This window comes from Ischnura elegans, chromosome 1, assembly GCF_921293095.1.
Source record: "Ischnura elegans chromosome 1, ioIscEleg1.1, whole genome shotgun sequence".
Lineage (NCBI taxonomy): Eukaryota > Metazoa > Arthropoda > Insecta > Odonata > Coenagrionidae > Ischnura > Ischnura elegans.
This window is the reverse complement of record NC_060246.1, coordinates 159,256,025-159,283,271: the sequence shown is the minus strand read 5'-3', so window position 1 is coordinate 159,283,271 and position 27,247 is coordinate 159,256,025. Positions and strand designations below refer to the sequence as shown.

At 38.0% G+C, this 27,247-nt stretch overlaps 1 long non-coding RNA gene across 1 annotated transcript; it reads left to right on the top strand.

Moving 5' to 3' along the window:
* The first annotated feature begins 4,031 nt into the window (after positions 1-4,031).
* LOC124172666 lies at positions 4,032-25,346 on the top strand. Its single transcript, XR_006868241.1, has 5 exons — positions 4,032-4,128; positions 4,231-4,281; positions 4,466-4,623; positions 13,079-13,311; positions 24,391-25,346. It is a non-coding gene; the product is annotated as an uncharacterized LOC124172666 (long non-coding RNA).
* Positions 25,347-27,247: the final 1,901 nt, after the last annotated feature.

Sequence of the window (27,247 nt, the reverse complement as noted above, 5' to 3'; positions counted from 1 at the left end):
TCAGAGAAATTTTCCTTTAAAATTAAACTCCACATTGATTCATAGAAATATCCATAAATTCGATTTTATGTCGATTTAAAATTAAAGGCAATTTCAACTCGTTCAATTATTGAGTAACTATTGAGTGAACTGAATTTATTCACCGTCGACGTAGAATATCAGAAAATAAATCTCATTTTCGAAACTTGACACAAATTCTCATGCTCATGAAAAACTCTCTCTCCCACGGTCAACATCGTAACGTGCAACGTGCACCATGGGAACGTCACATTAAATGCATAATATTCTTGGAAACTCGCATGGATTATTTTAGCCCTCTTTGGTTTGGGGAGATAAGGGACTTCTCTTTTTAAATCCTTCGTGGAAAGACGCGATGAGATTACAAGTCTGTGGTTGGCCGTGGCCACTGGACTGTGCGATATCGCAAACACACGCCTTGGCCATTTCTCTTTTCATTCCATGAGGTATTGTAGACAGTGAGTGCATGTGTAGCCCTTGTGAAGATTCCGAGAATTGAAGAAAGGAAAGGATAGGGTACTACCAGAGGGTGGCATAGCCCCTAGGTGTGGTAGCCAGCCCCCGTGGAGGCAATCGTCTGTCCTAAGGGTGGGGGTTGTTGGTCAGGGATAACGAGGCGTGGGTCTTTTGTCGGCAAACAAGTGTGCCCAAAGTTGTTGACCCTTGTTAGGGTTGGGGAAGGTTTTTGGTGGTGGCAGGAGGTTGAGGGGATGGGAAGGGAACTGAGGGAGAAGAATCGGGGAAAACCCAGGCTACCAGACGTATGGAAAATCCCGTAGAGTATTCCGGGGTGAGGAATTTCTAAATGTCATCCTTTTTTAAATGTTCATCGTAACTATCCATAAGCGGAAATACGAGGGCACGTGCCCCCCCCCCCCAAATCCCTAAAAAAATATGCAATATTTTTAATAGGGTCTAATTATCTTTGCGTTCGTTTTGTATTGCGAGATACTATCCTTGTGCCCCCACCAGAACAAGATCCTGGATACGGCCTTGCTTGTGCCCTCCCCCCAGAAAGAAATCCTGGATCCGCCCCTGTAACTATCTGTTCTGCTATCTAACTCTATAATATCTAAAGGCCGTTTTGCACGGGGCACGTATACTTCGCACAATCTGCCGTTTGTACGAAGGCGCAGTCAAAATTGCGTCGTGTAAAGGCCGTTTTACACGGTACACAGAATTGCGCAGGTTAGAGCTGCATTAATTTCTAAATCCGCATTTCTAAATGCGTCTCGCATCCACGCATTCTCGCATGTGTTCTAGCAAATCACCGCTTTACACGACGCAATTTTGATTGCGCCTTCACACGTACGTCAGACTGCGCAATTCCGTGTACCGTGTAAAACGGCCTTAAAGCGGTGAATTGCTAGAACACATGCGCGAATGCGCGGACGTGAGATTGCAAAATAGCTCCTGTTCTAATTTCGTTCATGCATTCTCGCAATTCCGCGCCATTTAAGAAATTATTGCTGTTTAAACTTATGCAATCCCATTCCCCGTGTAAAACGGCCCTTAAAATCGATAATAGCTGAAATCGATCGAGGAAAGCACAGGGCGGCCAGATTCGTGATGAGTTATTATGATAAAAGTGCAGCGTATTCCAGAATGCTACGCAAGTTAGGACGGGAATCTTTACAGGAGCGTAGAATGAAGTAAAGACTAAATTTACTTACAATTAGTATATTCGAAGAAAATGTTTTCTCAGACGGACTGAAACATATTCTACGTTAACCGTCGTACTATGGTAGACGTGATCACGAGATGGAAGTAAAAGAAATAGACTGCAAAAGAGAGAGATTCAAAATTTCATTATTCCCTCGTGCTATTAAGGATAGTAACAGCGTCGCATTTAATAGAATTAATGGCGTCATTTGTTAGGACGACTCATTAAGTGTTTTGTTTTTATTCCATTGTTCTAACCTTGCGTGAATTTTCTATAGGAATTACTAACCATTCGCAAGTTTTGTCTTAGCATGAAAATACCCGTCGATTTTGCAAATATGCATAATATTTCTATGACTGCGCGGTGTGCATGTAGCGATCTTCTTGCATGCCATTGGCGGGTATATTAGGGGAGAACGCCCCCCCCCTCTGGTGCGGCCTCCCGAATTGCCTAGCGTTGTAGAACCACAATTATAAATTTTTAATGTCATAATATGGCATTGTCATGTATAGGCGTATTATCAGTTTAAATATAACTTTCTGAAACTTTTCATCAGGGATGTCGACTTACAAAAGATATTGGGGGTCCCAAACCGGGAATCTTGCCAAGGTAAATTTTATAAGTATTGAGTTTTAAGTTTTTTAAGCATTTTAGAGGACTCATGTGATCAACATTATCACCCTGATAACTCGAATCTCGATATCTGGACACTCCGGGAAAATCTACATCTACATAATACCCTGCGAGCCACCACTAGGGTGTTTGGCAGGGGGTGATCAATCACCAGCATGCACCATGCATTTGGACTCCCACATGAACATCACACCGTCCAAAAACGTCCCGTATACTAATAAACTATTCTACTATATGCTGTTAGAAATAATAATTGAATTAAGAAACATGCATTAATTTTTACATAGGTTAGTAGGCTACACTACAAGTCATGCAATATATTTACAAGTTCTATTGCTGCCGTTATAATCTCTTATTGATCGTGGAAAAAATGACATTCGGAATCTGTCTGTCTCGCATCACTATGTAATACACAAGGAGTATGATAGAACGTCTACGGAGATGTGAGATGTTCTAACAGCATGTTCTGTGTGCTCTATATTTATTAGCAGATTGCCTTCATTAGTAGTTGGCAAGTTTTGCCTTTGCATGAATTTGGAAGTATAATTTGTTAGTATGCGTAACATTTTTATGTTCCTGTGGTGTGCATTTGGGAATCCTATTGCATGCTGCATACTTTTGATTGATCACCCGCTGCCAAACACCCTAGAGGTGGCTCGTAGGGTATTTTAGGTGTAGATTATGGGCAATAATATTTTAAATGATACCCTGCCCAAAAAAGAATTGTATTTTATCATTACTCAATATTATTTGATCTTACTCTGTTTTCTTTAATTTAGCCAAGATTTTTATGCTCCATTTCGCTTCACATTATTTTATTGTATAAAGATATGTACATTTATTTGTATAATTAAATAATGCGTGGTACTTGCTGTTTTCAATGCATGAAAATTTCTTGAATTGTGAGAGATTATGATACTCTTTATAAGTATACAGATATTTTTCATCGGCCACACTGTATAAAATCGGTTGTAGTAAAAAAATTCAATAAATTATTTTTTGATTAATTTATTTTTTAATGCAATCATTTGTATATGCAAGTTAATGAAAGGTAAATTTTCCTTGTAACAAAGGCTATTATTATTGTATAATAAAAACATATAGTTTTCTCAATTTTATATAAACGAAGAAAAGGCAGTTAATGAAAATTTTCTCCATGGGTACTTATAATAAGAGATTAAAAAAATAAATTAGTAGATGTAGGGGTAGAAATTTAAATTTTAGCAATAGTAGTGGGCATTAAAATATTCTCTGTAGTTTGCTAGGTCAATTGTGTTTTGTTCTTTTATAATATGTTTCCCATTGCTTAGCCTCCTCCACTCTGAAAAATATTGGGTCCGCGCTATTGTCATACATACTTTTAAAAAATTACATAATTCCTCGAGCACGAATTAGCTTAAATTTTCTTATTCAGTGCAGTAGCTGTATCAAAAATATATTTTGACTCTAGAAGAAGACAGTGGGAGGATCACAGTCTAAACATACGTTTAGACCACAGTCTAAATATGTTTAGACTGTGGGGAGGACGAAAGCAATATTTGAATTTCGCTCTTACAGGAGTCACGTGATCCTGCATCAGGTTCAGTACGACGAGTACGACCGACACTTTCACAAAGTTAATAGTAAGAATTATAAAAATAAATTTATAATAAATTATTTCCATTTTTACCTATTATACTATTTCGCACAATTGATTAACTTATTTTTTACGAGTCACTTGTCCAATTGCATCACGGGAAGAAGGCAGTTGTCATGGTGGTCGTAGGTAGGACCGATAGGACCGGTCTGCAATGGAAAGACTATGGATAAATGTGGTGAAGTTGCTGTTATATTGCCCTCTCATTATTGTGAAATTATAATTTAGTTAGTAATGAATTACGTTACTCTTATAATTTTATTGAAAATTTATGTTTCAGGCTGGCACTTTCACCGTACATTTGTATTCTCTAGAAGAAGCACGTGTGGGGGTAAGTATCGAATGGATAGCATTTTATGTGCTCATTAGTCTACTTGCACTCTTTTGGCCTTAAGGCTCGATCGATTCATTGGTAAAATTTTGCTTGCTAACGGGAATCATGGTGTTGCATTTTAATATTTAATAGTGACTCACGTACCCTATGGAAAATTGTAATGCATTTCCCTTGTTCACAGCGGACAATTTTACTACTACCGAGCCATTAGAGAGTTACCTAAAATCGGAGGAAGTGAAGAGTTGTAGTGCATAGTTTTGAGACTTCGTAACGTGGGATGAGAGGATTGCGAACGCTAACATCTACTTCCAGTATTCCAGAAATGCGACCACGAAGAAGGTAACATATTCAGTTTTGAGATGAAAATGTGACATTTTCTAGATGTGCTATCCCTAGTAGCACAAAAAGGATTATATCTAGATATAATACGTATCATTGTATACACTGTATACAGATTATATCTGTATAAAATCCATGCAAATGTCCTCTACCACGCATATAATATCTAGATATTATACGTATTATATCTGCTGCAATAATATGGATTTTATACAGATTAAATATGCGACATAATATAACCCTCCATAATATATATTCAAAATATAATCCATAATATAATAAGATAATATATATTAACCCTCCATATACCTACGAGATAATAGAGAGAGACTATACTTGCCACAAAGAACTATTGACAATGTAAAATTCGCGAGAAAAATAATATTTTCAACTAAATATGTCTGAAAGGATTGTACTTCCACTATGCCAGCAAAAGCAAAGATCAATCCAAACCTCAACTACTAGTCCAACCTCAGCTACTAAAACGTACCAGTCCCAGGCGGATATGTATTTGAAATATTGTATGGGATGAGCAAAAGTTTCAATGTCACTTCAGTAGATGTATCAATCTAATAAAAATTTGAAAGTCCTGCCAAACCACCAGCATAAAAATATGTATAAAGAATATGATATCTCTTAAATCACATCTCAGCTCTTAGCATGCATGAGGACATCACCATAATGAATTTTAGTGGCAGGAAAGAAAAAAACAATTAAAATACATATTTTTTATTTTCATTATTCAATCACAATAATAGCTGCAATCCTCTCTTGTTACCATGAAATACTTTGCTGAAACAAATACTGTCATTCTCTTTGAACAAAAATTATTTTTAAGTGCATTGACAGAAGCCATACTATCTTCAATAGTTTCTCCAACGAATGTCTATTGTCACATCATCCACTTAAAAAAAATCCACATCCACCATAGTTCTATACGTCACTAATACCACTGTCTTTCTGTCTTCTGAATGATAGTTTGGTAACTGAAGAAATGGCACCTTCCTCCAGTCTCGGCACCTTTAATTCAACACGAATTATCTCCCCATCTTCTCGTGCAAGGCCACAGATTCTTTTCTGATATCAATCGATGTGAAGTGCAGCTCACACACCTAAAATTAATAAATAAGAAAATACCAAGTAAATTACTTAGTCATTTCATTTTCAATTTAAGGCATTTCTGAATGAGAAATATATCTAATGACTTGGCTGGTAAATACAGGAGATAACTATATACCTCAATGATTTTTTTATAAAAAACTAGATATAAGCATAAGATAATTTGAGCTGATAAAAGCCGGACACAGTTAAATTCCGGTTCATTGCACCACTCACGATTGTAAGAGAAAAACGCATATTTCCATTCACGGCGGTTCATACACACTAATAGTATAGAAGTTTCTGACGAGACTCAATGAATGTCTCAGCATTGCTTTCCATGCAACTTATTAATTGAGTATCACTGGTCTTGCGAAATGATACATAAGCTCAAATTAATTCGAAAGCATGAATACCTTAAAAGGTATGTGCTTTCCCCCGTAATATACGGTACTACGCCAAAAATACAATGACTCAGGAAGCCTCATCAAAAATACCCTAGTATATAACTTAGGGCGTAAATAATTCAAACAGCTTTTCAAATCTAAGTTAAATAAGTATTTTTAACTGAGTACTGAGTTTCAGACGCATAACACACCAAAGGGCAAGCTAAGAAATAATATTCGATACCATAAACTTGGCTGCTGAATTATAATTCCAACTAACTCCTTCAACCACACGTTTACTGAACGAAATAATACAAAAAACAACTAAAATAGAAGAATTTTCAGTCGAATTGCCGCTACAATATTTTAAACCACCACTTTTAGTATTGGAGACATTCATCAACATCCCCAAGCCACATCTAGCTAGAAATTACATCCAAATAATTACAGCGTGAAAGGGTACATACCTTACTGTTTTTCGTGGAGGTGAAATTGTCTCTTCTGATCGCCCGAATCCACTTGATCTCCAACTCAAGATATTTTGGAAAGCTAAAACCTTAAACTTTGGGTCCACTCTGGAGTTTTCTTCGCACCCCGGTACTGAACACATGAAAGGCGTTTTTAACAAAAATGTCTCACAAACACACGTTTCTTAAGCCCAGCGAATGAAATTCAAGAATAAAGGAAAATTCACTATCCTCAGAAACTTCAATTTTCAACAACTTACACCACAAAAATCCCTATAAAGTGGTGAAACGTAACGTAAATTCACTCGTAAACAACGTAGGAGTTTCAAGGATATCACTACTTCGCTCAAAGATGATCTTATGAGTGGACTCATTAAAACCGATAATGTGCAACTAGGCAATTATTAGTTTTCAGAGTGAATATTAATCCACAAATATAATTTTCCTCGGCAGTATACTCATCTATATGTTACATTAATATTTTTAGTCGCTAATATGAACTCAAAGGTTTATGCCGGTATGGATACACCAATATACATAATGTAAATCCCTACATATAATAACTCTGTAATACAGCAATAATACGTTACAAAATACATTATGTATAGTATACATCAATTTCCTTGGTAAATACATTATGTACGCGAGTTCTTGTGCTGTGTGGGGATGTTTGAAAGAGAAGCAGAGATTTTAAAATATATGATAAATATATATATAATACAGATATGTGTATCTGTATATGATGTTTACCAGAATCTTTAAAATATACAATTAATATCCTTATGGTGTAACCATGGATCATCAGACATGTATAAAATATGTATGATATACAGATTTGCAAATATGTATACGGATGTATTTCGAAATCTTAAAAATATACAGATATAATCCTTTTTGTGCTACTAGGGATGATGTAAATTGCCGTTAATATTAAGGTATTTGAAGTGAATTTGTGACATAGGTGACAATTTTCGACAGTTTGCGGTATCGATCAATGTAAAGTAATGCTTCTACCACGAGGAATGTAGCCTTTCCTCTTTGAATCAATGCTTAAACTGTACAAATTAGTGTAAAGCATTGAAGGTATTCTTCTTTTGGCGTGCGTCAATGGAGTCGCCTTTTTCTATTTTCTGGCCGTCGCGGAATTTCACGTGGCAGGAATTTAATGGTCAGCGATTCCTAAACCAAATTCTCATGTTTAAAGCTTTGACAGCCCTTAACCCTTATGTCAATGGATCCATTTTACGATTTTACGATCTTCAAGTCTTTTTTTTAGTGTTATGTTTCATGTTTGGTTGACCTTTCAAGAGAGTTATTTAATCATAAAGACTTATGTTCAATTTCTTTTGGCTAAGATTGTTATTAAATTGTCTTACTGCAGCAAATATTGAAATTGTGATAAAGGAAACTTGCCCAACTTGTCTTTCAAGAGCTCTCGTGGTAACTTGTTATGTATTCATAGTTTTCAGGATTCCACTGTATAGTAAGATGCCTGGTGATAAAGGTTTGTAAAATATTGGATGAAGATATACTTCCAGAGCATGGTACAGAAGTTCTTGATAATGTGAACAGTGATATGGATGTGCTAGTTAGGATACTTAAAGAAAAACCGGTGACAGCAGGCAGGAAGTCATATGTAAACATAGGGTTTTCAGAACCCTGTCTGTCACGACCTAAGTGATTATGTACTAGATTTATGTCATGAATATTTGCTCAGGCATAGAAACAGTTAACACAAGCATTTCATCACACTAGAAGGAAGACCCAACACTCACTACTCGAGTTGCAAAAAGGGATTTTTTTTTCGTAAATTTTTTTAACAACAAAGCAAGCAAAAAGCCGTCAATTTTATTTTTACAGGGGTGGGAGAGAAATATACCTTAAGAATATTAGAAAAAATAATTTAGCTTGATTCACATATATTGCCTCTGGTCAAAATTTTTATGTTTTATGGAACAATTTTTTTAATGCAAAATTTTCTCAAATCTTATGAAACATCTGAGTTTAAAAATGGTCTGGAAAAAAAAACGTTTCCCATGGTCAATTATATGTGGTGTGTTAACGGTATGTAAACAATCTGCTTTATTTGTTACTGGGCCTGATATCAAAACAAAAATTGTTGTATATCAGAAGATGCTTGATTCAAGATAATTAAAATGAATGTGTACGGTAGACTGAGCACGTTTACGCAGTGCACTTTTCCTAACTGAGTTGTAAATGGCACACCACAAGTCATGACATATTAATGCTGCTCCCTAGGGGCTTTTCTCATGAGATTTGAGCATCAGTCGAGCATCGCTCTGTCATTGTGTAAACTTGCCCCAAGGAGGGGACAAGTTAACTCAACAGACTGTAACCTAAAAACTTTTTTTTATGGCTTAAAAACAAATAAACCAACCACTGAACGAATAAAATATTTACTTCATAAACTGCTTTATAAAACAATGCCTAAAATTTCCTTAGTAAAATATAAAAATTAGATAATTAATTGGGAAATCTCTGTGTATATGTGCCCCAGTCTACCCTATTTCAAACTACTAAAGAAAATGTCCTTCTAACAAGGCATTGTAATAGATTTTTTTTGTGGTTTTCATGATTTCTTTCCTTAATTTATTATAATATGTTAAAAATTGTGAAATTCAGTATAGCCATTATTGATTTGTAAATGGTGTAACTAAACTGTTCATTGATTATTTGGGGAAAGTGGGGCAAAACCGAGCGGTTAACCTTTTTTCATTGAAAACTTGATCCTTCGGTCGCTAATAATCTTTTAAATGTGGTTAATAGAAACATTTATACATGTAGGGTGTAGAATATTTATGTAAATGAATTTTTATTGTAGTAATTAAATATATTTAAAATTTTTTTTTCAACCATTGACAAAAAATTGCCCCACCTATGATGCCCCATAGGTGGGGCAAAACAGACACCCATTGAATTTGCATTTACATAACCTTTATTGTACAATTTTCAAAGATTTATTTTACAAACACTCTTTTAACACGTGTGTGATATTTCTCAACATGAAATAGAAAATTAACAATATGTGAGGTTGGATATGAATTTACATATAAATCTTACATAAATCGCAAGTGACATTGTCATCTTCTTCTTCAAATTTTGAACGCGCCTCGTGAGCCCATCCTTTGCAGTTTAAACATTGTATTCAACCCACTTTGTTCTCGGAACTGGAATACAACTAAATGCAAAATTTGCAAGCCTCCTCGTCTCCTTCGTTACAATCATCCCTGTCTTTAAGAGTATCCAATCTCTGTCTGTCCTGCCCCACTCTCCGGTGACGGTTTTGCCCCCTCGACACATGACATCAGAAATATGGCAATACAAGCGTATCCATAATTAACTACTCGGCTGCACGGGCTTAAAACACAACTAAAAACACGGAATTATCGTATCAACTACCGTTGGTAAATCAGATCCGCGTTATAGCTGTCAGATCCAAAACAAACTTAATAAAAATCCTTAAGAAAACTATAAAATTTTAAAAATTCACAGAAACTAAATGGCGGCCACTTCGCAAATGTAAACAATCTGTATCTGTTGGTGGCCACTTCAACTTATAATGTTGCTGCTTGAAAGCAAAAACTACTGGGTGAGTTTAAAGGGGTGGGTTTGACCCGCCCATTCGGTTTTGCCCCCACTCTCCCCTATGTGCTACGAAGTTCACTGGGTCAGCTAGTATTAAATCAGTGTTACCTTCGGTGAGAATGCATTTTGCTAATTCTTTTGATGGAACAGCAGTTCTCTATAGGATATTTTTTTCTTCTACAGCTACACTTTCTTATTCGTCGGATTCACAGGGTTCGTCTTCTTTTATGCTATCTGCCTGGGAACCATCTTCATTGCCCATGAGAAGGTCGTTGTGGAAGTCTATATATCTCTGAGCATTTATGTCATTGCCTATTATTATTTAAGTATTCTACCAATTAACCCTTATGCTACTAACAACGAAAATATGTGGCAGCTCGTTTCTTGGCCAGGGAGACAAAAGCTGCAAATTTTCATTGGAGATTTTTCTACGTTGAAGGAATGAAAAAAATTATGTTTCCTTACTCTCCCCCCTTTATGATGGTCGGTTGTTCGCGATGTTTTAGTTTCGTGACCCAGCAAAGTGGGACTTCAGCCGTACCCTCGAAATCCGGGAGTAGGAACCCTGACCCCTCGCCTTATTTTATCCCTCTATGTGGTAAGGGATGTGGTTATTCAATTGTTCATTCAGTCAGTTTTCAAAATAAATATTTGTTCCTTTCGCAAAAAATATAAACTAAGAATTGAATTCTTTGTCTTTTGAGCAGTGTTTACAACTTTTAAACGAAATTCTGCAGTAAATGTTAACTTATTTCTCAATTTCAGTATGTATGAACATCATCATGGAAATTTTTGCGGCATTAAATGCGTTAATATTGATGGTAGGGCTTCATTAAAAATTTGACAATTCTCAGAATAAAAGGAGGAATTCAATTCACAGCGTTTCTACATTCCATTTCCTTGCCTTCCTATTTTTCATAAGTCTTTTGAATCAGACGTTGCATTTCATAAGTATCAGGTTGTGTTCTGAATCTGCATCTGCTGTAGGGAAACTGCGCGAGTTTTTCACACTATTCCTAAACCTCTGCCTTACCATGGTGCAGTCTTATCTGATATCTCCCAATATCCCTTCAACTTTCCCATGTGTACCTTTGTGATGATCAAACCACGTGTTTGTGATGAATAACTTGTTTCTTCTGCAAATTTCTGCTGGTTTCTCACCCCTGTCATTCCGAATTCCTGATCCAAATTCTCCTATTTTGTTTCCATTCCTCCCTTCCCTGACTGAAGCGTTCCAGTCCCCCATTGCTACCAGATTTTTCTTACCCGGAGTTTCTCTTATTATTTCCTTGAGCTGTTCATGCACCTCATCAACTTCTTCCCTATGGTTGGTAGTGGGCATGCAAACTTGAACAACCACAAGGTTGGTGGATTGTGCCTCAATTTCTACTATAAGAATTCCATCGCTTACCTGATCTTTACCTACCACAGGCTTACCCATCTTCCTGTTTAATAGTAAAGCTACCCCTCGTTGACTTTCCTCTCCACCACTATATATAGGTAATCCTATAACCATCTCTCCAATAGTCCCCTCCCATCCCTCCACCTCACCTCGCATAATCCTATGATATCTATCCTCCCTTTATCCATTTTCTTTTTGATATTTTCTAGCTTCCCCACCCTCATCACTGTCCTCACATTCCTCGTCCCTACATGTATTGCTGACTTCTTCACCATCTTCTTTTCTTCTTTCATCATTGTTGCTGCTGATGATGATGAAGATAAGTGTCGGCAAGGATTTTGCATGTTGCCAACCCTGAGGACCTTGCCGACCTCGCTACCGTGAATGACACCCGCCCTTTGTGGATGGGTCCCGTTAGATGAGATTCCAAGGCTCATGTTTGAACTCCACATTTTCAGCGAAGAGGTAGTTGGTAGGGTTTCCTACATCCATTCCAACTGTGTTTTTTATATGACACCATCACGTGGACTACCTTTTGTCTGGCTCCTACCCTTCGACCTATTTGGCATAAGTGGCCCTACCGGAAGTAGTTAAGAATTAATCCCATCAGTGCAGCTCTATGATAGGGTTCCAATTCAACTGTGAAAACTTTAAAACCGCGAATAAGCCATGAATTTAGTCTGCCGTGAAAAAACCTGGAAAAAGCCGTGAATTTTGCCATAAAACCTGAAAAAACCTTATTGTTAGCTTATTAATAGACAGTGAATTTGATGACATTGAGACTGAAAACCTGGAAAAAACCGTGACTTTCATTATTTAGGTAGTGTGTGAACCCTGTATGAGTCGTCTGAATGCACAAGCTTTTCCACCGCGACATTGCCTACTACATACAATAATTCTCTTCGAAATCAAGATATTCGGGATCAAGATATGTCAAAACAACTGCAATTTATGTTCTTGGGGCTCCAAAATATCATATTTACCTTTGAAAACATTTTATCCAGGTCAAAAAACTCAACAGTCAAAAAAACTTAATTTAGACTCCTCAGGCCTTCTGACGTCGCACGAACCAGGAAATATTCTATAAATTTTTCTAGCCAATTCGCACAGTTTTAGACTATGATTCCTTAAATCAGATCATTTTTTTGAAATAATTGCTGGCCTAGTGAGCCAGCCATGGCATGGGCATGGGGGCTGGTTTGTGCAGATGGTGGTTTCCTCAGTTAATAAGGCATATTTCATGAAATAGTGGGTAGTAACTTTCTCATCTCTAAACTGTAATTGAGAACAGAACACTTTATTCACTGGAACATGTTTACACCTTCTAAAACTAAAATAGTGACTCTATTTAAAAGCATTTAATTAACATATTAACTTAGCATATGATTAATGCTCTTGTCTGCAAAATCATTAGTGAATAATATGCCATATGTTATGCTCCACTCATTGTAAATTTAATTTAAAAACTATGACTTTGATATTTGACCTTTCTCCAGCCAGATTGATGTGTCCGACTTCTGTGCAACACCAGCCATAATGAAGGGCAGCAGACTGTTGGATTTTGGTGAGGATTTGTGGAGAGAAGGTGAATGAGCACGACAGCCCAGTCTGTGGGGCCACGCAGTCCGTCAGGAAGAGGGAGAAACGGTGGGCAGGAGCAAGGGCAGGACCTGTTGATCAGTAGCCAAGCACTCTACCCACTGGTCCACCACGCTCTTCTTTAATAAATGTATGTACATATGTAGTAATTAACAATTTTTTGTGAAGTGTTAGTACCTTGGGGAAAAATTCTTGTGTTGTCATGTATGTTAACTATCTGTACATACTTTTTTTTTTCACTCTTTCGTATACTGTAATAGCCTTGCATGCACTTGCATAATTTAGGATTGAATTTTGCTGGTATAATAGGAAATTGAGTGTATTTGCTTGTTCATGACAAAGGAAGGAAGTGATGCCATTTGGGAAGTTTGAATTGACCAGGGAATTTAAGATCGTGAATGTTAGCGAATATAAAAATGAATTAGTGATTCTTTCTCAGGGAATAATGTGGATAAACTCTTCTTGGGATTGCGACTGGGTTAAATTATGCATATTAGTCGACGTTTCAAGCTCCGACTCTTGTATGATGTGAGCCACGATACGACTCTTGGCTCATCCTCAGGGCTGCATGCCTTCCTGCAGGATGAGACCCGAGAGCCCTGCACTCGGCACTTGAAACGTTGGCTAAAATGGATAATTTAACCCGGTGAGAATCCCGAGAAGAGTTAACCCACTGTAAAATGAATCTTACTAGAATGAGACAAGACTCTAAAGACATTTGATGGTGGACTTGAATCGTATACCTATACAGGAAATTAATTAGCCGAAGCAAATGAGGTTATATTTAACATTTAAAGGAGAATGAAATTTAATAAGTAAATTTTTTATAATTACAATGCAGCAGTTTTAGACACAAATGTGTAAACTCAGCTTCAAAAATGTCTACAGTACGTATTTGAACTTCGCTTCACTCCATCACTTATTCTACTAAGGCTTCAATTTTTGCAAAATGAATTTGAAATCATTGTTAGTGTTGCAGCTTCTCTTGAAACTACGTTGCTAGTTAACCCTTTTAGCTGCGGGAGAGCATGATTTTAGCTAACAGCCTGTGTGGGGAAGAACCTATGAATATTTTTCCCTCTAGCCTGGCGGAGTGTCTCGCAAGGAATGAATCCGTATATTTTGGGCCAACCCTTCTTTTTTTCTAATGGATGGACACTTGTCGTTGGCATGTCAACAGTGTGGAGCAGGAAGGAAATAATATGGAATGGGCAGTACGATAGGAAATTCTGGGAGGCACCCCCAGTCGTGAAGGTTGATGGGGGAGAGTTGAGCTGCATGAGCGATCCCTACAGTGAGGGAAAGTACACTTCGACTCTAAGCGGGTAGCAATAAAAATTTTGGAAACTTCTGTAGGTAGCCAAACAATGGTCAAACGTTTGGAAATGTTTTTCATGCAGTCAGTTTACAAAATAGTTCAAAACGTTCCAACCGTGAAAAGGGGTAAGCAGATAAGCGGAGGTCTGTTGCTTACTGAGGCAGATCAGGAAGGCGAAACTCAGCTTACTTCTATTCCATGATAAGAGGTAGCGAGTAAACGAAATAAAATTTCCTGCAAGCGAAAGAACCAATAGATGCTCAGGAGCACTGCTAGTGATTAGAGAGTTTAATTTTTAGTAAATTAGAGTTGTAAATACCCAACTGAATATGGTAGTTTCCTTCATCAAAGGAAACGAAAGGCATTGATTGCGATTTGTTAACCACCATTACTGTATTCACAATATGCAAATTAGCTGGTTTTAGAACTCCCAGTTTAGACAAATGTTAATGGTCGAAATTAATCTCATTTTAAAAAGACCAGATTAGCGGCCATGTGATGCCACTCCACGTGACATCACCAGAACCTAGATACTATAAGAGTAGATAGGAGTTTTACATAGTTTGAGATTACCAATGCATGCATGAGGCACTGAGCTCACGGAAAAATCTCTTCATAATCACCTATTAAAATTGCCTGAGGTCAAGTGGCGCTCATAGCCTCGCACCAAGGTGGCCTCACATGGTGTCAGCCGGAACCAGTATGACGTCACATGGGCTTTTCCCAGCATTCATACTTAGCCATCGCGTTTTCGCGTCCTTTAATCGCGAAAAATAGATATCGTCATTTAAAAATCTAAGAGCGTGAAATGCGTACTCCAGGAGTTATAATCTTTTGATTTAGGCAATACAAAAATAATAGGAAACCATCCTATTCCATTGAGCCATGTGTCAAACTTCGCTATAAATTTCTTTAATATTTTTCCAATGTATTTTTTTATGTTTGCAGGTAAAACAAATACATACCACTTAAATTTTGACATCTTGTCTGTTACTGAAGCAATTTCAACAATGACTTAAACATAAGCATGAAATGACTTGAAAAGATTTCCAATGGAGCTAGAATTAAACTACAGACCTTTGAATTTGAAGGACACTGCACAGACCACTACATATACTGTAGGGCGGATCGGAAAAATCTATTTTTTTTTTCGAATTCATCTGGCCCTCCCCCAAAGCATGGCCATCCTTTCTTGAAAGCTTTGCAGCCTTTATGTATTAAATTCATTTTATTTAATAGATACGCTATACTCATCATAGTCTTAAGTACTTATTTCAACTAGTCTGAAAAGGATTATTTGGGTAAATAAAGTGCAACCTCGATATAACGACACCCCACGGTGCACTAATAAACACTCGCTATAGCGAATTGTCGCTTTACCGGAGGTGGAGCAAATAATAGCCAATATACCTGTTGCGAACAGATATACAGGAACAGGAGTGGTGCGGCGACAGATAAACATCTATCCGATAAACGTAAGCATAAATCCAGACGAAAGGCGATATTTTTTTGCATCACTAAATTTCCTTACTCAAATAACGACTAACTATTCAAACAATTTATAAGCGCTGCACTGAATAAAAATCATGCAAAGCATTGTTTCGTCAATCATTATATTTATCGAACGACAGTTTACCACATAAATTTGAGACTGAGCACTCCATTAACTTCATTTCTAACTGATCGCTAGCAATTACAGAGGTTAAGGAGTCTTCATGAAAGTCTTCCGGCGGTGAAACCCTCGCTATGGCGAGAGCCAACACCGAAAGGGTCTTGTAAAAACGAATTTTTTAACACGCTTATTATAGGGTCAATTGACGGTGCATCGGCTATCTCTCGTAGTAGCGGGGGTGTCGCTATAGCCCGTACTCGCTTTAACGAGGTTCCACTGTACCCTGTCATTGTAATCAGAAGTTAGCAATTCAAATAATGGTTTGACACTGCTCTTGGCTGATTATAAGTAACTATACTATTTGCTGAGTGATTGAGTTTATTTTGCTGGATCAAATCTCAACTAAACCTTTTGAATTGTTGCTCATTAACTTTTTTATCTTCAGGTAGAGGTGGTCCTAATCCCTTGGATGCAATGTGGCATAATAATTATCATATAATTTCTTTGCTCTGAGTAAATTACCCCTAATAGCGTCACATGAAAAATAGCAGTACAGTACACTCTCGTTATTTTAAAGTTCCTGGGACTGAAAAACCGAAGGTTTGTAATGACTAATTCTGTGTGAACAATTCTTTTGGGAGTCATCGCAAAAAAAGCATACTGTGTCAAATTTTCTAGTCTCTTCAATCTCCTGTGCTTATAGTCACACTGCGGAATAGCTTCAGAGTCATATATGCAATTATATTACGCACAAATATATAAAAACATGCACATTCATTTTTTCGATTTCATCAATAGAAAAATGCAGCATGATGCAATAAAGGGCAAATGCAGCATGATGTAATAAAATGCAAATGATGTCTTCTCGAATTCAGGAAGTCCTCGAGAAATGTGGCTATCCTGCAGAATGCAGCACTGTATTACATTGGTTGGTTAATTCACATCTGTGATGAACTGATCTAGCTGGGTGTGTGATGCAGCAGGAGTCGTAAAAAAATCGCTCTCAGTGGGAAGGAAGAACGGGCCAAATGTTGAGCAGTTATTGACTTCACAATGGATTAAGTGATACTTAGTTCAGATTATGCCCAAAGTGTAAGTGCGAGCAAAACACTTGACACCATGGGTGCAGTCCAATGAAAGCTACTTTCGCTTTCGCGACGCTACAGACGGAAGTGCTCCGGAGCACTGGTCCATAGGCACTACGTTCGCTACGAGAATTTCTTTTCGGACCGATCAGGAGCAAAGTCAAAATGGCGGAAATGAACAAGGGCAGGCAAACTGGGATTATGAAATCGAAGAGATGGTTTTAATTGTGAATTGAGGTGATTATGGTCATTGAATATTAATAAATATGTTTGAATATGATTTAAATGAATTTTATTTTCCAATATCGAGGTTCCACAAAGTAAATCAAGAAACTTTGGACCGTATTTCTCACACCTACCCTCGCCTACCCCTTCTAATTGAAACTCATTACCCTAGTAAAGGAAAAAGTAGGCACTCTACCGTTTTCTCACTTGAAGCATATTAACTTATTATGGCTAACTACAGTGGAACCTCGTTAAAGCGAGTACGGGCTATAGCGACACCCCCGCTATTACGAGAGATAGCCGATGCACCATCAATTGACCCTATAATAAGCGTGTTAAAAAATTCGTTTTTACGAGGCCCTTTCGGCGTTGGCTCTCGCCATAGCGAGGGTTTCACCGCTGGAAGACTTTCATCAAGACTCCTTAACCTCTGTAACTGCTAGCGATCTGTTATAAATGAAGTTAATGGAGTGCTCAGTCTCAAATTTATGTGGTAAACTGTCGTTCTATAAATATAATGATTGACGAAACAATGCTTTGCATGATTTTTATTCAGTGCGGCGCTTATAAATTGTTTGAATAGTTAGTCGTTAATTAAGGAAATTTAGTGATGCAAAAAAACATCGCCTTTCGTCTGGATTTATGCTTATGTTTATCGGATAGATGTTTATCTGTCGCCGCACCACTCCTGTTCCTGTATATCTGTTCGCAACAGGTATATTGGCTATTATTTGCTCCACCTCCGGTAAAGCGACAATTCGCTATAGCGAGTGTTTATTAGTGCACCGTGGGGTGTCGTTATATCGAGGTTGCACTGTACTATTATAAAACATTAATCCATTCCATTTGTATCCTATTTTTCTTCATATTTTAATTTATGGCATGAGTTGGTGTCGATATATGTTCTTACAATCCTTTCTTATAGTACATGTCCCTTTTAATAATTTTTTGTTGCCTTTTGAATGTAAAGGCTGCTTCCAGAGACATTTGAGTTCATTTTGGGGGACATACGAGAATGTCTACGGAGAGATAGTGCTTGCTATATATTTATTTAAATCACCATTAAATTTACATCTATTTACTATGTACGTCTACTCCGTTACTTCGTATTCACCTTTACAGATAAAAGGCATCTACATTCAGCGTCCAAATGCTGTAACGTGAGTAAACTCTCCATTGCCTCAGTGAATTCCCTTCGAATTTCCGCCAAAAAATGACTCACTCCTCCGCAGGCCCTAGTTTTCACGGGAGCGTCTGAAGCGAGGCGGGAAATGGGTGTGTGACGTTTTCCGTGACGTCACACCTTAACCTGTAGCACTCCGTAGCGAATAACGGACCGCTAGGGAGCTCGTCTGTGGCGCTCCGAAGCATTGGTAGCGTTCAATGGACCGCACCCCACGTTGCATTGGACAACTTGAAAGGCACCAAATTTGAAGTTCCGCACATGTTTGAATTTTTTGAAAGTTCAGGTTTCTGAAAGTTTGTAAATCGAATGTTCTTGAGAAGAGTACTTGATGCATGCAGCAATGAAGCTTATTATATGATGTTGCGTGCTGAAGAAGAACCATAATCGACGCTTTTGGGCAGAGTCATGAGAAGAATGATTATAACGTAGCATAGTGTATACAGTAGACTCTCGTCAATACGAACAATGTTATTCTTGCTATATATATAAATGCTATATAAAAATGTTTTCCGTGACGTCACACCTTAACCTGTAGCACTCCGTAGCGAATAACGGACCGCTAGGGAGCTCGTCTGTGGCGCTCCGAAGCATTGGTAGCGTTCAATGGACCGCACCCCACGTTGCATTGGACAACTTGAAAGGCACCAAATTTGAAGTTCCGCACATGTTTGAATTTTTTGAAAGTTCAGGTTTCTGAAAGTTTGTAAATCGAATGTTCTTGAGAAGAGTACTTGATGCATGCAGCAATGAAGCTTATTATATGATGTTGCGTGCTGAAGAAGAACCATAATCGACGCTTTTGGGCAGAGTCATGAGAAGAATGATTATAACGTAGCATAGTGTATACAGTAGACTCTCGTCAATACGAACAATGTTATTACAAAGTTCTCGTTATTACGAAGAAAATCGTTGGTCCCGACAAAAAGGCCTATCCAAGCTAAAGTAAGAGAAGGGTTATTATGAAATTTTCATTTTTACGAAAATACAAACCTCAGTCCCGGTAGCGGCGGTTACAAAATGAACTTTATTACAAAGTTACCTGCATAAGCTACGGATTTAGGTGGATATTCACTATGCTCAGTTTTAATAATCGCGCCACGTTTAAGTTCTTCTCGTGTACTGTGCCCAAGAGCGTCAATTATGGTTCTTAATTCAATTTACACGCAACATCATTTAATAAGCTTCATTCATCAGGAGTCATGGTGATCCACTTATAACCGTAAATTGGACGTACAGTTAGTCCTCTTCCTACACACATTTGATTTACGAATTTTCAGTGATACGAGCATTCTAAATTTTAAAATTTAGAATTTGTCGTCTTTCGATTTGGCCGTTGCTATGTGGTGTGGTGCTGGGGAACTCTCACTTAGGGCACAATCTGAACAAAGTATCATTGAATCTGGTGTGAATTTAGTAACTGTTCAGCATTTTGCCCGTTTTTCGTCACCGCGGGGAGCTATTTTTTCGGCTCCAGATGTGTCACATGCCCAGATAGATCAATTCGTCACAATCGTGAGCTAGCGCGTAAGTGTAAAGCAGTGTTAGGTTCTGTAGGATAATCGTACTCCTCGATTCCTTGCCTGCTGCCCGGCCGGTGAGAGTTGCTCGATGACGGCACTATAGGAGGGCACGATTTACAGCCAATCGCTGTCCCCCAAATGCACCTCACACCCTTGCCTAGTCGTACAACGATGTTAAATGCATAAGGAGCACTGGAATAAGCCTGATCCACCAAAACAAGTAATTCTTCCCCTGGGTCCTTCACGCTCGTCGTCCCTTCCAGTTCCTTTCTTCGTTCCCAGGCGTTTCCCTTTCTTACCTGGCAGCCTTCACCCCCTACCCCAACCTTGACCATTATGCCTGTCATCGGATAACTTTTGTCGGCCAGACTGTAGGTTTATCAACTTAGGAGCAAGGTCTTGGAACGCATCTAGTTTGTATATCGGGCTTACTGTATTCGGGAAGATATCAACCCTCGATTGTGTAATGCTGCATCCTTCTGTTGAGAATTTGAAACAAATTTTCCTGTTTATATATATATTTCCGCATAATTTAATCGCGTTTAGAATGTACCTTTTTTTCATGATTCCTGAAGGAAACATTATTCGAACTTCGTCATTACCGGTTTTTTGGTCCTTTGAACTTCGTAACGAGAGTCTACTGTATTCACCAAAATGCCGTTGCATTATTATGTTGCATTATTTGTGGGACTTCATGAAGAAGTTCTTTTTGTAACCACTGGGACCGGGACTGAGGCTCATAATTTCATGATAACGAATATTTGGTACTAATGTTTCTTTAACTATAGATTGGATTGGTCTTTTCCTCAGGGACAATGATCTGCTTTGTAATAAGGAGAACTTTGTAATAACGTTGTTCGTGTTAATAAGTCTACTGTAATAGTAGTGAGCTCAGAAAGAAATTAAATCAATCACTAACACCAAATAAGGAATAACAATGAGCAAAGTAGTCTCTTTTATGACATTTTAACATTCTTTAACAGAAATTCTCTTTCAGCAAACTTACAATTCTAATATGTAAAATATATTTTCAACGATGAGGGAGGCAGTAGAGGACATTGTTGTCATATATTTTTTGTTTTCACTCAGTTAAAGAGCTCACAATTAAAACAATGATATGGAAGACATTAAACAAATCCCTTATAGCATATCAACGAAAAACAGCTTTTAAAACTATTTAAAATCCAAATTACTGAATGTTATCATGCTGAAGGTGAACAAAATTTTTGTTTTTACTGACTTTTTTAAACAGTTTTTGGTCTATCGGGAGGAAATTATGCAATTTAGTGGGTTTGACTAGAAAGCATTTATGGCATTGGGCAGTTCTTTGGCCGTAGCGGTATAATTCAGATAATGCACTCCCAAGTTTTAATTAAAAATTAAGTTAATCAGGTTGGTGGTTGGTGTAAGAACATGTCAATTAATATCTAGGTTCAGAAACTGAGATTAAGTTAAAAAATTTATCAGGTAAAAACGCCTACAATTAAAGGATAAGGGGGCATCTATTAATTACGCGAGGTAATTGTGGTGATTTTCAGACCTCCCTTCCCCTTAGTAAAGTGACGTGAGATCTGGTTCAACCCTATTCCATCATTATTCATGTTCTATTTATTTAGTTTTATTTATTTTTTTTATGTTCTACCCTAAATTTTGTGATCGGTAAATGTGCTTACTGTATAAGCGCGTGTAAGAGGCGCACCTTTTATCCCAGATATTGCAGCCGAAAATGGGGGTGTGCCTCTTACACAAACTTCTTATCTTCCCCCCCTCCCCTTCACCGGTTGCAAGTTCAAGGGGAACTGAGTGGCCTTGGTTTTCAGCGTGAGTCAGTCATCTGAAACCCTGGGTCAAAATCAAGCGGCAGGCAGGGGAGTTTCTCCCTTAGTGACGTATTTTTAAAATGCTCTTGTTTGAATTTCTTGCAAGCATCGCGCCGTCACGTCGGTACCCCAGAGGTGAACATTGAAAAGATCGCGCGGGGTGATTCGCTCCGGAGCGCGCGCTAAATTTATTGCCACGAGTGGGCATCCCGCGGCATTTATACTACATATAGTAATATTGGTGTCAAAACCTGCGGTTGAAAAAATTCGAACGAGTGTGCTCATTGTTGGACTTAATGGTGGATAGAAGAAATCGGAAATGCTTATAAGTGAAGAGCGCTGAAGGAGAGGTCGAGGGGAAGAGGGCTCCCTCCCCTCCGTATTTAAAGCTACGAGCGAAGGAGCAAGGGAAGAACACGTCCGATCTTGCATGTGACGTCATTGCCTTTAAAGCGAAGGGGCGAAGGCGCAGCAATGTGATATACGCAGTTTGCGTTGCCTGAGTTTCCAGTCCGTCTCGTCTTGTTTGAATGCGCTTATGCTGCGCTTGTTTCTTCCGAAATTGTGCTGTTTGGACTATGTTGAATATTAGTAGCCTTATTTTAGCTATAAATCTTTGTGTCAATCAATTAGAGCTCAAAAAACTTAAATGCTGTAAGATATACGTCGCGTTTGGTCTAATTCTTTTTAGAACCTCGTGCGTGTCATACAATTGCTGAAAGATATCGAGATATCTTCGAGCTCAGAAGGTGACTCACGTAGCATTTGACCTCCAGAAACTCGGGGAATTGAACCTGGTAGACCAAAAAAGGTCAGTTGGTTGAATGGGGTAGGGATGAAACACGTTTCCATTGTTCCCCTGTAACTTGATATTTTCCTGTGGAGTCTCGGAAACGAAAAAACCGGCGAAGCGATGCTTGCACACACGCCAGATTTTTACCGGTCAAACGATACGTTGCTAAGTTTTTGAGCCGGCGTCGGCGATCCACAGTGACAATAGCCGGCAGCTAACCAGCATTTTGCCGGTGCCGGCGTGTGGTCGGTACGTGTGCAAGCTCCAATGCTCTCCCATTGTTCACTATTGGAATGTGGACGGCCGATATTTTACCGGCCGTTCAAAATCCGTGCGTGTGCAAGGGGCCTTAAATCTACGACGTGGTTATTATCCTACGGCGCTGAGATTGCCCCGATTGTTGTTCAATCTCATGGGAGATCTCTCAATCTACCATTTGCCTGTCGTGTTTTGCCTTAAAATTTTCCAAGGCTGCAATTCTATTGCAATACTCCTGCGAGAGCTTTTAAACAAAATTGGTCGTGAGTAGGACAAGCAACGTAGAGCGATGGCGTATGCAAAGAGAGGATCGGAACTCTTTCTACTCCCTCTTATGCCGCCGCAGTTATCAAAATTTCCTCTTTCAAATAGTACTGAAAGAGGACATTTCGATAACTGTCGAAATTCCAGGCATAAGTCTGCAACACCGCACGATAGGATAAAAAAAATGTCGCAAAATTTTTTTTCTTCATAGCTTTGATGCTCAAAATAGGGGTGCGCCTCTTACACGTGTGCGCCTCTTACACACGCTTATACGGTAGTTAGGTTTTCTTGCTATGATCGATTGAGTTAACTACAAGATTTCATTTCTATGCCCTGATATGTTAGTTGTGCTGAATTCCATTTGGAAATATTTGATATATTTTGTAAAAAGTTTATTTTTTGAGCTCTATTGTATGTTATATCCATTTTATGTTCTTGATGGACAATTTGTCCAAGAACAATAAATATTATTATTATTATTATCATCATCCCTCTAATCTCTCGTGAGATTGTTCAAAATGCATATTTTCAGTTTAGGTATGATATGCTTCATTGTGTTTGATTTATTAATGAAAAAGATTAGCTCAATTATTTTTATGCAAGATTAGTGTAGACTAGTGTTTAAGATTGCTAAGACCACAATTTTATACTGTTTTTGGTGGAAAAAAATTGTGTGATACATGCCAGGACCCCACATTTCCCCACTTGAGGTTGGATGAGACTCTGCTCGACCTCCTCCCATCCTAATTGCCTCACATAATTAATGAATACCCCCTAATCAAGTTAATTCACCCCAATACGAGGATACATGCTCATCATAGCAGAGGTTGAAAATGAATCTGACACGTGAGTTTTGGATTTTCTGAAGTTTGTCATAGTGTTCTTTGGAAAGGTCACTAATCATTCAGGCTCAGTAACGTTGGTGGGTGATTGCTAATGCAGTTACTACCTAATTGCTTTCTTCTGTGAGTCAGTTTAACATTTCCTTGGATTTTCAGTTGATATGATATACTATTGACATGGTTAGAGATTTCATTTATTTGATAATACCAGTTAAGATTGTTATTCATAAGGATTTACAAATTGTGACAATTTTAGAAAACTGAATGGTGTTTTTATCTATTTCAGAGCCTGGAAAGACTTTGATTTTGTTGATTGATTGGGAGCCGTGGATTAGCATGGCTTTGGTTTTAGTGTTGTTCAAGATTGATTGGTCATCTTTTATCCACGAAGAAACAGCTTCAGCATTACACTGGAATTCAGCAATTTCATCATAAAGATCATCCAGATAAATTTGAAAATTGAAATGCTGGTAAACAGTAGTTAACGTTATTGTAAAGCTGATTTGTGAATGAAAAACTTTGCTGTTTCTACAATTTGGAACTTTATTTTCCTGACTAGTTTCGATACACTGTATCATATTTATAGGACTAGCAGTCAGTTATTGTAAAGTATGGCATTTGCATGAAAAACAATAGGATTAATGGTAAATTGTGTGCTGGAATTGCTTCTCACATCATTGCGTCATAAAATGTCATACGAACTTGTGTATGAAGGTTTTTTTAAAATTATAACTATCAGCTAGCCTAGTATAATTAACGCTCGGTGCAGTTTTGATGGATGAAAATTTTTTTAAATATAGCTGTGGGTGTCACATAATCTTAAATGAAAATGCAAAGTCCCCTGGAGTGTTGAATGACCATCAGATCAAAAATACTAGCCCTTGTCATGGCAACTTGATGAAAAATACGTCAGCCGGCTCATGAAATCTTCAGTATTTACTTAAATGTTGGAATTTAAAAACCCTGTTTGTGCAATTGCAAAATTTGTCTAACTAATCTTCAAAGTTGTGGATGCGTGGCAGAAAAGTTTCTCGGGTTTTCCACCGGTTGATGTCGTCCATGTCTCCCGACGTTTTGATCCACGACTTGCTGATCATCTTCAGGGGATCTTCGGGATGCCTTCTTGTGGATGCGTGTTTTGCGTGAAAAGGAATTTATCTGGAAACCCTTACCTTGGCTCTCCTCTAAATTTGTATCTTTCCCCAAGACTGATGAAAATTAAATTTGTTATTATAAAGACTATGTGCATAGAGTGTGTATTCATTTATTAACCTATCCCTCTGTGTATGTTAATATCTCTTTCTATATATTTAGATAGGCTTTCCCAGGGGCGGAACTAGGAGTTTTGTCAGGTAGGGGAAATAACAGTTTGCTGCACTTTCCCTTAATGCCCCCTTGCTCCCCCCCTCCTCCCCCACCGCTAAAATGAAGTATATACATCCGTAAGCTATTTTTTTGTGATGCAGTACTTGAAAGTACAAACCGTATGTTTGCAAATAAGAATTTTTATTAAAATTGTTTACTTAATTATTAATAATAATTTTTAAGTGAATTAATTAGGTAAATTAAATAACTTTATTAAGCAAACTTTTCAAATTTTGCTGCCTCCTGAAATCTGCCGCCTGGGGCATGTGCTCCATCTGCCTCACCCATGTTCTGGCCCATGGCTTTCCCTTCATGTATTGGCTTCATTAAGTCAAATTATAACCCTCTTGCTGTGTTAGTTGGAGTTGCTTTTACATTAGGAGTATATAGGGCATGTGTCCTTGAAGATTTGTAGTACTCTTGTGCACTGCTTAAGGTCTTATTGTTAATATTTTGTATGGTGATAAAGAATCCTGAAGTAATACAGAGAAGCATTCATTTGCCCTGTATTTTCTACGAAAGTCAAAGTAAGGGAAAGGAGGTACTTTCACACTTTGGTATTTATCCTTGTGTGTAATTTGTGGGGGGCATGGTGCTGAATAGGTTGTTATGAATCGTTTGCTTCTTGCTAAAGCAACATTTGCTTCCTTCCCATCATTTGGCTAGAGGTCATCTTATTGTTAGACACATTCTCTTGCTTTATCAGTGAAAGCGTTTGAGTGGTCTTAGTAATTAAAATTGGTTGAGTAGATTTGTAATTAATTAGTTTTCAACTGCTTTTTTAATCTCCGGTTTGTGAGGAGAGACTCGTTTTGCTTCCTTAGAATCGTTTCTCTCCCTCAGAATCACTTCAAAGTGAGGAATGCTTTGTAAAATGAATTAATGATGCAATCAGATAGCTCAACAAGAAATTGACAAGATAGTGACCCTGTTGGTTGTGTAGGTGTTGGTATCAGGTTCCCCTGTGGGTAGGGGGATGTAGAATTCTCCCACAGTATCCCTGCTTGTCGTAGAAGGCGACTAAAAGGGTCACTAATGTTCCCATCCAAGTACTCATTGGAACCTGTTTGTTTCATTGAGCCTCCAGGGGACATGAAATTGGGAGGACATGACTAGGCTTACAATGATTAGCTTGGAGGAAGCCTGAACGTGTATATTAGATACATCAAATGCTATGCATGTCAACTATCCCAAGTTCAGAACTCTATTCATACTCAGTGCTGTGAAGGGTCAAATCCAGAAAGGTAATGACATTAAGCAAAACAATAACAATCCCATTGAGCTATCTAATGAGGTAAAATCTGATTAATGTAAATTAAAATTAAATGTGAATTTAAAATAATGGTAGAAAGCTTATCAGAAAGCTCAGACTTCGCTGAGGTTTAACGACAAACTGAATTCAACAAGTTAGGAACATGGAGATAGAAAGATGGAGTTGCATTCTGGAAAATGAATTTGCATTGCTAGGATACTGCCAAAACCCCACTTAATTACGCTGTAATTTCTTGCTACATGATAAGTCTTAACATGTAACATCAACTCAATTAGTCTTATCAGTCTTACCCAGTTGATGAGAAAGCTCCCAACACAGTCACTCTACCAGACTCGACAAGAGAATCAGCCTATTAGAATTTAGATTGATTCCTTTCATGTATAAATCACAGGTGAATTTGTATTGGTCTCACATTTTACTGCTCGCTCGTTGATGTAATAAAGGGTTGATTTCCCTTAGGTTGGGTTATATCACATTTCCCTTATTGTGGGCGTCACGTCACTCA